Genomic DNA, 10825 nt, shown 5'->3' with positions numbered 1-10825 from the left:
AGGCAGGCTATAAGTGCCGCTGTCATTGCCCGGGTGAAGACTGAGCCAAGAGGGGTTTAAGGAGTTGCGCACCTACCCTAAATCCGCCACTGCTGAGAGATCCTCTCCCAGGCCTGCTTCGTAGAGGCTTCTTGACTCAGGCCTCTCTCTCTTGGAGACCTCTTGTCTTGAGGCCTCTCTGATCTATTCTACTTCAGGGCATTTAACCACCTCCCTGCCTAAGCTCTGCCCCTCTGACTCTGCAGGTGTTAACTCCACCTACCCTAAGGCGACTCACTCTCAGTCTCAGTTAGGGAGTGATCCTATGGGAATCCAGCCATGGAGCACCCACTACCTCACAAGGTGGTTAATAGAGTCTAATAAATGAATAAGTTGTGTTTTTTAAATCATATTGTATATGTTTTAAAGGATGTAACCCACCTAGGTTTGCAGGCAGGCTAAGTTCACAAAATACATAAATAAATTAAATATACAGATGACATCTTATGTACTCTAGAAAGAAGCTCTTTTCTCCTGGGAAAAGAGAAGAAAGTAGGAGAACCAGGAATTTCACTGCTTTTACTTTATTGAGGAAGTGATACAAGGGACAGCAGAATCATGAGAAGTGTCTAGAGAATGAGGTCCTTCGTGTGCCAGCAGAAATGGAGGAAGATCCCTATGCTGAACAGAAAGGAGCAGACAGGATTCAGCTCTCTTCAGTCATCCGTGGAGAGTCTTTGCCAAAAAGCTCCTCGATCACTGAATAAGACCACGAACTACAAAAGAGAATCAATCTTTAACAGAAAAATAAAAGATTCATCTGATGGGATCATTATAAGCAACATTAAACAGGGAGGTACTGTAAAGGCACCTCCAGGGCACATTAATTAGCTGCTCATTAGTTATGATTGCATCATGGAATTATCCGGATTACTGGAGAGTTCTAACTGTAGTATAGTGTTAGTCCACTCTTATCAAGAAATGTATTAAGTTATGTCCGATAAAAAAGGTATCATCTTATTTTCTTTTCCATGTTTTATTTTGTTTGATTTCTATTGATAACTGTAGTATAAAAAGACTTTCATTGGCTGCTCATTAGCTGTGACTGTACAGTAGAAGGATTCTAATTGGCTGCTAATTTGCTGTGATTGTACAGAAGAGGGATTCTGATTGGCTGCTCATTAACTGTGACTGTACCTGTTTATTAACATTTAATGCATTATTTATTTATTGCCTTTTTGAATAAATTCACCCAAGGCACTGTACAGCAAGAATAACCTGGACAGAGGAGATAAGCAATTACAGCAGTAAAAAATGTTCAAAGAGCTGCACTTTATAGCATACTGTGGGGCTCATTTTCAAAGCACTTAAAGTTCCTTCGTTTACTGTGTAACTTTGTAAGTCTAACTGCTTTGAAAATACGCTTCTTAGTCATTTACAATGCCAGCACAATACAGATTAAAACATTTTAAACAGCACAGGAGGTAGTCGTGGTTCAACATAGAGTAATGAGTTTAGGTAAAAGATAAGGGTGATTAACTTACACAAAAAGTGCACGTGGATTTATAAAAGGTGCCCTGTAGTAAACAAGTCTTGCTACAGTATGTGCAGTTGGTGTCAGTCCTTGTGTGTCTGACTAGCTAGTTACATGCTGCTTGTGTTTAAAGGCTTGGAGAAGAGCCAAGCTTTCACCTGCTTCCTGAAGCAGAGATAACCTTTCTGAGGGGGCTACTCTGGAGAAGGCTTGTTTGGTGCATCCTTTGAAGAGGGTGAGGTTAGGGATATTCCTTGGAAGGACTTTAGTAACCTTGGAGGTACCTAGAAGGAGATCCTGTTCTTCAAGTATTCTGGCCCATTTCCTTTAAGGGCCTTGAAGATCAGAGAGAGAGTTTTTAATTTAGCCCTGTATTATACTAGTGTAGCCAGTGAGGATTTTGTTATCTTATTGCTCATGTTTCCTTTTTAATAAGGACTGCTCTCATGTCTGTTCTCTGATATAATGAAAGTAAAGGGCTCCAGCTCTAAGGGAGGACACTGCCAGTATTTAATGCTGTGAGAGACATTTCTGTGCCCCACTCCTTCCCTCAGGGCACAGTTAATGCCCCCTCTGCAGTGTTTCTAGACCCACACTGTCAGAAAATAGGCTCAGGTCTCTCCTGAATCCTCCTACTTGGTGTACATGGGGTTGGCACTGAACCACAGGACTGACCCAAACTGCAAAATGTTACAGGTGGAACTGGGAGGCTCATGGAACACAACTGTCACATCCTGTCAATGCTGAAGTAAGATTTCAGTAAAATTATTCCAGAGGTCAGTGGTGGGGAAGAATTGAGAGGAGGAGGGGGAAGCAAATGTTGGTTTATAAATGTGATCAACCCAAAGTAGTAGAAAACAAGAGGAAAAGAATATCACTGGGCAGACTGGAAGGATCAGTTGGTTTGTATTTGATGTTTGTTACTCTTTCAGCACAAGATTAGTCATTCTGATTGCAGGCTGTTAATGTCCAGTGATGTGAAAAGTATTGACCCCCTCCTGATTTCCCCTGAATGGATTCTACTACTACTGAGCTTAAACGTAATTAAAAAAAAGTAAGATGATATGATACCTATATTATTGGACAATCTTAATACAATTTTCTGTAATATTAGACAAAGGAAACCCGAGTAAACATACTAAGGTCATTTTTATCGTAGCCACAAAAATGGCTTTTTTTCTATTTTTTTTGCATTAATGGCCATGGCCATTTTTTACAATTATACACGACCCATTTTATAAGAAAATAAGGGCTCCTGTTTCATCTGTGCACCAACCAGTTAGCATGTTATAGTTAGTGCAGGAATTCCCATTTTCTGCCCCGACTCCCCCCCCACCCCCACCAAAAAGAAACTTTTTTTTTAGCTTGCACAGATTTCAGAGTTACTGCAGGACGCTTGAGTGCATCCCATAGTACTCCATGTTTTGCTGCATTAGGTACATGCTAGTGTCTAATCTAAGGACCTCACAGTTTTAAAATTATTAATTTATTTAGGGGTGGTTTACAAATGCACTCTAGCATTTATAGCTTGTGGTAAAAATCAGCTGGTGGTAAACGCTAAGATGCCCATAGGAATATAATAAGTGTCTCAGCATTTACCATCATCTGATTTTTACCGCAAGCTAAAGACCCTCTTAAGGAATAAAGTTATGCAACATCCAGAGTAGTACAGAGAGGAAAAAAGCACTACTGGGCCTTCAAGACTGAGACAACAGGAGTCCTTTATTAAGATCAGACCCGACACGGGCCGTGTTGCGGCGCAAACATCGCCTGCCTGAGGGGACCAAATTTAATATCAAGAGGCGCAGGTAGGGAGCTCAGTAGGTATGGATTCTGACCGACGGCGTTCTACGGGAGTTTCTCAAATCTCTTTGGTGGGGAGTTGTATTCCTATTTGAGAATCCATACATACTGAGCTCCCTATCTGCGCCTCTTGATATTAAACTTGGTCCCCTCAGGCAGGCAATGTTTGCACCGCAACATGGCCCCAGCACAAACAGCGTGTCCTGTTGTGTTTCCAAATCACCAGCAAGTAGTCTGCTATCAATATAGCAATATATCTAAAATATGAAGCAGATTTTACCTTCAGATAGCAGCTTCTCGAGTTTGGAAATGAGAAGTGGGATGTCCTAGAGGGGAAAACAGAAACTTAGGTAAGAAAGGAAATATTTTTGAGACAGTAACACAATGATAGATCTGGCAATAGATGTTAAGAACCTTCTAAAGGAAGGAATGAAAACAGTCATAATAGAGAAGAGCTTTTCATGGGAAGGTCACAAATTAGCAAAGTCATTTTATAGAGACCAGGAGACAATCTTAGAAAATGCAGGGATACATTGTAACTCTCCCTCCCTCTGCCCAAACGATGCCCCTGGGGCACCTATGTAAAGATCACGACATTGATCTGGACTACAGCAGAGGGGCAAATACATAGAGGCGTCTTGTTATAGAAATTCCCACGTTAGACTCTATACACAAGTCGTCATTTTATATTCTAACCCTTCACTCTAGAAGTCCATTCTGAAATACCCTCACTTGGAAATTTCCTACCCAAGATTCAATTCAGGGCATAAGGCCTATATTTTTCATAGCCATTTTAACTTGATCAGTTACATGTGGCATGTGGGGGGCTGATTCAAGGGTTAGTCTGCATTCATTTTCTTTTGTCTTGTTTTTTCCTCTAGGCCACTGCCTATTTTTAGTATTGAAAACTGCTGTGTTGTAACCACAAAGGGTGGTATATTAAAAGATGTCATACACAAACACACACATTATTATTATTTACAATATATAAAATTAATCTTATGCTTGTTACCAGGTCAGCCTTCATTTCAGCTTGGAAGGTTTATTGTCAATACCATTTCTCCTCCTTTATCCTTTCTGAAGCATCTAGTGGTTCTTCTGTTCCTCCACCTCGGTGGTATTTTTCTTGCTTTGACCCCCTAGCAGTATTCTCATGCTACAATTCCTAGGGGGTCATATTTCCTGATACACATGATCCATGTTCTACATGCTCTCCCCATTTGTTAACATATTTCTAAATGATCTGCAAATAGGCATAAGTGAGGTGATAAACTCTGCAGATGATCCACAGTTTCTGTAAATTATTTAATCATAAGCAGGTGGTGAGAAATTGCAAAAGGAACTTGCAATTGGGAACAGATGATATTTAATGTGGACAAGTGCTATAGCTGCACTTTGCTAGGTTCCACATTCGGAGTTGCTACCCAGGAAAAGGATTAAAACATCATTGTGGACAATTGAAACCCTCTGCTCAGTGTGTGGCAGGAACTACAACCCACACAATGATAAGAATTATTAGGAAAGAAGGGAGAATAAAATGGAGAAAAATCTTAGGACCAAATTCTATATATGGTACCAAGAACCGTTGCTGAAAAAATTGCACGCTAACTGCTGTTCCATAGACGGCACTCCAGTTGAGCGCTATATGTAGAATAGCACTTAGTGTCGATTTCCACGCCACAAAAATATATATGCAGATCGATAGGTGCAGAATTTCTGTACAATATGCTGCACGAATGTTTCCATGCAAAACTCAGCACTGACGTCAGCGCCAACATTGGCGCATAACGCTTGATGCTGCCATTTGTCTGGAGCAGTAAGCAAAATGGCATCGACCAGAAGGCAGCCAAATTTCTCCCAGGCTGACACCTTCCAGTTGGCCAGATTAATCCTTGAGAAGCCAAAAAGGCTCTTCATCATCTCTGGCCTCAGAGCTGGTGTAAATCCTCACGTCTAAATTAAGTGCGGATCCATCAAATTCAGTAATTCCGTGTGGTCTGCCCATATTCCTCCCATCACGATGCCCACTTTTTTGATTCCGCACTAAGAAACTTATGTGCACATCTTTATAGAATGGTGAATAACAAATTGCACATGTAATTACAAAGTATAGTCGATTAGCGCCAATTACTGGCACTGATTCGCCAGTTAAATTGCGTGTACCCAAATGTCCACAAGTAATTTTTAGCACGATATATAAAATTAGGAGGATATTGCCTCTGTCACTTCAAGGTGTGTCCATATTGAGTGTTTCGTACAAGTCTGGTCACATCTCAGAAAAAGGATAGAGAAGGATGATGAAAATGATAGAGAATGAGACAACTCTCATATGAGGAAAGACTAAAAAGGACAGAGCTGGTCAGTTTGGTTACAAGAAAGGTGAGAGGAGATATAATAGAGATCTACGAATCCATGACTGGAGTGGAATGTGTAGAATTCAATTTCATTTAGTCTTTTTAAAAAATACAAAGACTAAGGAACACAACATGAAGTCATTAAATATGTATCTTTGGACAATTAATTCCAAAACTTAGTTGTTTATTGACTAGAAAATATTCTTTTAAATGTATTAAGAATATTTTCTACTTAATAAACAACTAAGCTTTGGAATTCATTGTCCAAAGATGCACAAGTAGTTTAGAATAATTGGGTTTATAAATGTATTGCTGGAGAAAAAGCCCTTACATTCTTTGGTGAGTGGACATAGCCCGACATTGAAGATCTGGGTCTAATTCAGCTGCTGAATATCGGGAGGAGCAAAACTATTTTTACAGCTTCTGCACTTCAGCAAAGCTTATTTCCAAAGCAAGGATTTAGAATCACCTTCTCTGGCTTTGGGGCAGGTATTCCCTGAGCAGCCCTGATTTCCTCCCTCCCAGGTTAGGAACAGCTTGGGTACATCCCAGGTGTCTGGACTAGGAGCTGCCATGGGATTTGAACCTGGACTTTCTGGTTCCCAGACCACTGCTCCAACCATTAAACTCCTCCTCTGCTCCCCTATTCACTTACAAGTACTTCAGATAGATTCGATGAAAGAGAATCTTGAATAGGTCCAGCTCCATCCCCTCCATGGACAGGTTGTGCATTGGTAACTAGATGATAAAGAGGTAAAATAAACCGTCAATTAATGGATTAATATTTAAATACTTAAAAAACATTTATATGCCGCCTGTCTACCTTCCAAGTGGCTTACAGAAAAGAAATAAATGATTTAGACACACAAACCAAACATATTCAGAACATATACTGAAAGCCAGTTCAAAAGACATAGGGGTCGATATTCAGCATGAGGAGGGCTCCAACCCTGTAAAATCACGCAAACTGGGTCTAGCGTTGATGTTCAGAGGCACTGAACTGGAGAGTGTTGCTGGAATATCACCAGAGACTACGTGGCACTGTCCGGTTAGAGATGGAGCCAGGAGTTATCTGAGGAGCGCTGTTATTCAGTGCTGTTAAGTGAATAATTCTGCGGGAAGCTGGGCTTGTCCCTTGACAAAAGCATTTTTATACTGAAATGCTAGAATCGGGATCAGCTGACTGAGCTCAGATAAGTGCATGATTTACATTGGAAAGACTTTATTTGTATTATATTTTCTTTTTGTTGATTTTTTTTCAAGAATAACTGATTTAAGGGGGTAAAATATGAAACAACGCTTTTGACACTTTTGTTATCAAAAGTGTCTTGAATAGAGGTTGACTGAATTTCAGTTTTGCTTTTGGCATAGAAACCGGCCTGAAATCCAAGCTGGAGTTTAGGTCGAAAATGCAAGTGGGTTGCCTCCGCCACTACCTACTCCACCCTGCAGAGACCAGGTCCCAACACCATTTTTATGGAGGAACCAGCATGGGCAGCAGTGACTGTTATAGTTCTTGCCCCAAAGAGACCACTAGACCACCAGGGCAGGGCCTTTGAGTGGTGGGGGAGGGTTTGGCTCAGCAGCACTCGCTTTCTTCCAGTGGGGGAGGGCTAGGAGGGGTGGGTGGCCAGCCTGTTTGGACCCAGTCTCTGCAGGTGGTGGAGGTGCCGTTTTCATTTTCAGCCGAAACCAATCAGGAAAATTTGGCTGCTGGTTTGGATTTGGTCAAAAACGAGAATTCAGGTTTCATTTGTCCTCTAGTTCTGAAATAAGACCCCTTTAACATTCAGTGTATTTGCTTTAAAGTTTATGATAACATTTTTTGTTTGCAGATGAAAGTTGATATTGTGTTTAATTATAAGGGGCTTAAGTGGTTTTTGGATCACTTCTGTGTTTAGATGGTCACTACGTTTCATAAAATGTACATTTTCTTACTTGCAAATACCTGCACCCAGTTGCATGTCCTTTGGAGTAGGTATAAATGTGTCTCTCCTTTCTTTTAGGGTAATTTTTTGTATGCATGTAGCTATATATGTTATCTTTATAAGACAGATATAAAAGATGCACCTAGTGCCCTGTTATACTGTTACCCTCTTGGGGTCTGGTCTTGTAACAGGGATCTATGGGAAAAGCCCAAAAGGTGCATATTTTAAGTCTATTTTGTAAAGGTAACGTGGAGGGGCATAATCATACGGCGCTGGCCATCTCCGGGACCGGTGCCGTAAGTGGGCGGAGCAAACCGTATTTTCAAAAAAGATGGCCGGCCATCTTTTTTTTTCACTAATACGGTTGGGCCCGGCCAAATGACAGAGATTGCCGAGTTTGAGATGGCCGGCATCGGTTTTCGGCCATAATGGAAAATAATGCCGGCCATCTCAAACCCAGCCAAATCCAAGGCATTTGGTCATGGGAGGAGCCAGCATTTGTAGTGCACTGGCCCTCCTCACATGCCAGGACACCAACCGGGCACCCTAGGGGGCACTTCTAAAAATTTAAAAATAAAAATAGCTCCCAGGTGCATAGCTCCCTTCCCTTGATTGTTTAGCTGCTCAAATCCCCCCCAAAGCCCACTCCCCACAACTGTACACCATTACCATAGCCCTAAGGGGTGAAGGGGGGCACCTATATGTGGGTACAGTGGGTTTTGGAGGGCTCCCATTTATCACCAGAAGTCTAACAGGTAGAGGGGGGATGGGCCTGGGTCCACCTGTCTGAAGTGTACTGCACCCACTAAAAAGTGCTCCAGGGACTTGCATTCTGCTATCAGGGAGATGGGTATGACATTTGAGGCTGGCATAGAGGCCGGGAAAAAATGTGTTTTAATTTTTTTTGGGGTGGGAGAGGGTTGGTGACCACTGGGGGAGTAAGGGGGGGTGATCCCCGATTCCCTCTGGTGATCATCTGGTCAGTTGGGGCTCCTTTTTGAAGCTTGGTCGTGAGAAAAAAGGGACGAAGTAAAGCCGGCAAAATGCTCGTCAAGCCTGGCTTTTTTTTCCAATATCAGGCGAAGCCGGCCATCTCGTGAGCACGCCCCCGTCCCACCCCCGTCCTGTCTTCACCACTTTACCGACACGCACCCTTGATGTTTTGCTGGCTCCGCAACGGAAAGCAGTTGGCGCCGGCCAAAATCAGCTTTCCATTATAACGATTTGGCCGGGTTCAGGAGATCGCCGGCCATCTCCCGATTTGTGTCGGAAGATGGCCGGCGATCACTTTCAAAAATGAGCTGGATAGACACCTCCATTTATATAATAGGCTTCCAGAATCAGCTTTGATAACGTGTAACACACTTTTACACGTGTTGTGGTAAATTGTGGATGTAATTTAGATTTGGAAAGGTTATCTATCTCTGTGCTGACTTTAATACACGGAATAAAATGTGAAGCTGAGAAGGTTCTGACTTGATCTTCAGAGGAGTGAAGGAGCTGTGAATGTTCAGAGTTTAGTAAATATGGAGCTTTCTGTAATAATTTAAAGGTTGCTTACCATGATAGCAGCAGCTCAGAGCCACCACCAGGAAGGCAACTGCGATCTTCATGGCTACAATGCGCAAAGGAGTGTAGGTAGAGAACTCTGTACTCAGAGTCACATATATAGTGTGAATATCCCTCCCTCTCTGGCCAGGATTTCAGCTGACAGCTCACCTTGTACTCTCATCTATGAGATCTTGGGAACTGTCCAGGTACCAAACCTTGTGCAGATTTCAGTATCATACACCTGATTATGCCTTTCTGTGAGAAAAGGACACAGTGATGCTTGTTTGCGATTAAGTGAAGGAAGGATATGCGTGTAAGTTACATCATCTAGGCCTCTGCAGTGACACATGCCCTGCGTGCGTAAGTGCTGCGATAACTGCCACTTCCGTGCATAAGTACTGTTATAAGGTCATGTAGAACTGCAAAGGTCTATATTTGGTTTTTTTTTTATTCTTTATTTATAAGTTTTAACATTTATATCAACAAACATAAATGCATTGAAATATCAGAAATATAATAAAATATATGACATAATACTTTATATCATTCAAATAAAATAAGGACAAATTTGTTATATAATTTGTCCACAATTATTTGGTCAAGATACTAAGAAATAGTTCAAGTGGAAAATTATAGTAAATTAACAATTTACAAACGGATGGGAGCAACGAATGTACACAGCCGATATTCAGCATATTTAAACTAAGGGAGTACCTCCACGGTAGGAACAGCCTTTTCCCTTGATTCAATAAACTCTAATAGCATCTTGGGAGTAAAGAAAACATCGTTCACCAGATCAATTGAAATACAACATTTACAAGGAAATCTCAGCACCAATGTGCCTCCTAATTTTAACACCCTAGATTTATACAAAAGAAATTCTTTTCTCCTCTTTTGTGTAATCCTTGCTAAGTCTGAATATTGTTTCGGTCAAACTCGAGGGCAAAAGTTACCAACAATGTAGTTCTTTCAGATATCAGTTCGAGAGAGTTCTCCAAGAATTCTGTTAAGTTTAATGTAGTGCCAGGAGCTGTTTGAGGTTGTTCGTTTAATTGAGTAGGTTATGTATTGGGTTCTCGTTCTGGGGGGAAACCCCTCCACTGGAATCCCCAATACCTCAGTACAATATTTCTTAAGCATATCTATAGGATTTATCAATGGTGATTTCGGAAAGTTCAAAAATCGCAAATTGTTCCTGCGCCCATTATTATCAAGATATTCCATTTTTCTATCTTGGATTTCTCTTTCTTTAATCAAAACTGAGGTAATATTCTGTAGTTTTTCAACCTCTCCTTCTATTTTCGTAATTTTAACTTGCTGCTCCTGAGTTTGGGCTAACAATGTTTGATTGACCTGTTTCAGGTCCGTTATATCACTTTTTACTGAATTATTCATCAAGAGTAAAGTATTGTTCATTGCCTGAATGGCATCCCAAAGTGTATTCATAGTTACCACTGCTGGTCTCTTTAAAGCTCCGATAGACGCGGTTGCAATCTCCCGAGGAACAGGAGCAGCGACCTGCACTGAATCCTGTAATGATGTTTCCTTTCCCGGGGTTGAAGTGCTCATAGGTCCTCCCTCTACGAATACCACCGGTCTGGGTAACTCCAGAACCTCAGGTTGTCGTGACCCCAAGAGCAGAGAATCGCCTCCGGGTCGCGGAGGTGCAGTGAGGG

At 41.5% G+C, this 10825-nt stretch overlaps 1 long non-coding RNA gene across 1 annotated transcript; it reads right to left on the bottom strand.

Moving 5' to 3' along the window:
- Positions 1 to 547: 547 nt before the first annotated feature.
- LOC115459620 lies at positions 548 to 9381 on the bottom strand. Its single transcript, XR_003940307.1, has 4 exons — positions 9160 to 9381; positions 6326 to 6408; positions 3597 to 3642; positions 548 to 755 (listed from the first exon to the last, which is right to left on the bottom strand). It is a non-coding gene; the product is annotated as an uncharacterized LOC115459620 (long non-coding RNA).
- Positions 9382 to 10825: the final 1444 nt, after the last annotated feature.

The sequence above is a fragment of the Microcaecilia unicolor genome, unplaced genomic scaffold (assembly GCF_901765095.1).
Source record: "Microcaecilia unicolor unplaced genomic scaffold, aMicUni1.1, whole genome shotgun sequence".
NCBI lineage: Eukaryota > Metazoa > Chordata > Amphibia > Gymnophiona > Siphonopidae > Microcaecilia > Microcaecilia unicolor.
Note: the sequence above shows the minus strand (reverse complement) of the source record. Positions and strands in the feature narration are given on the sequence as shown.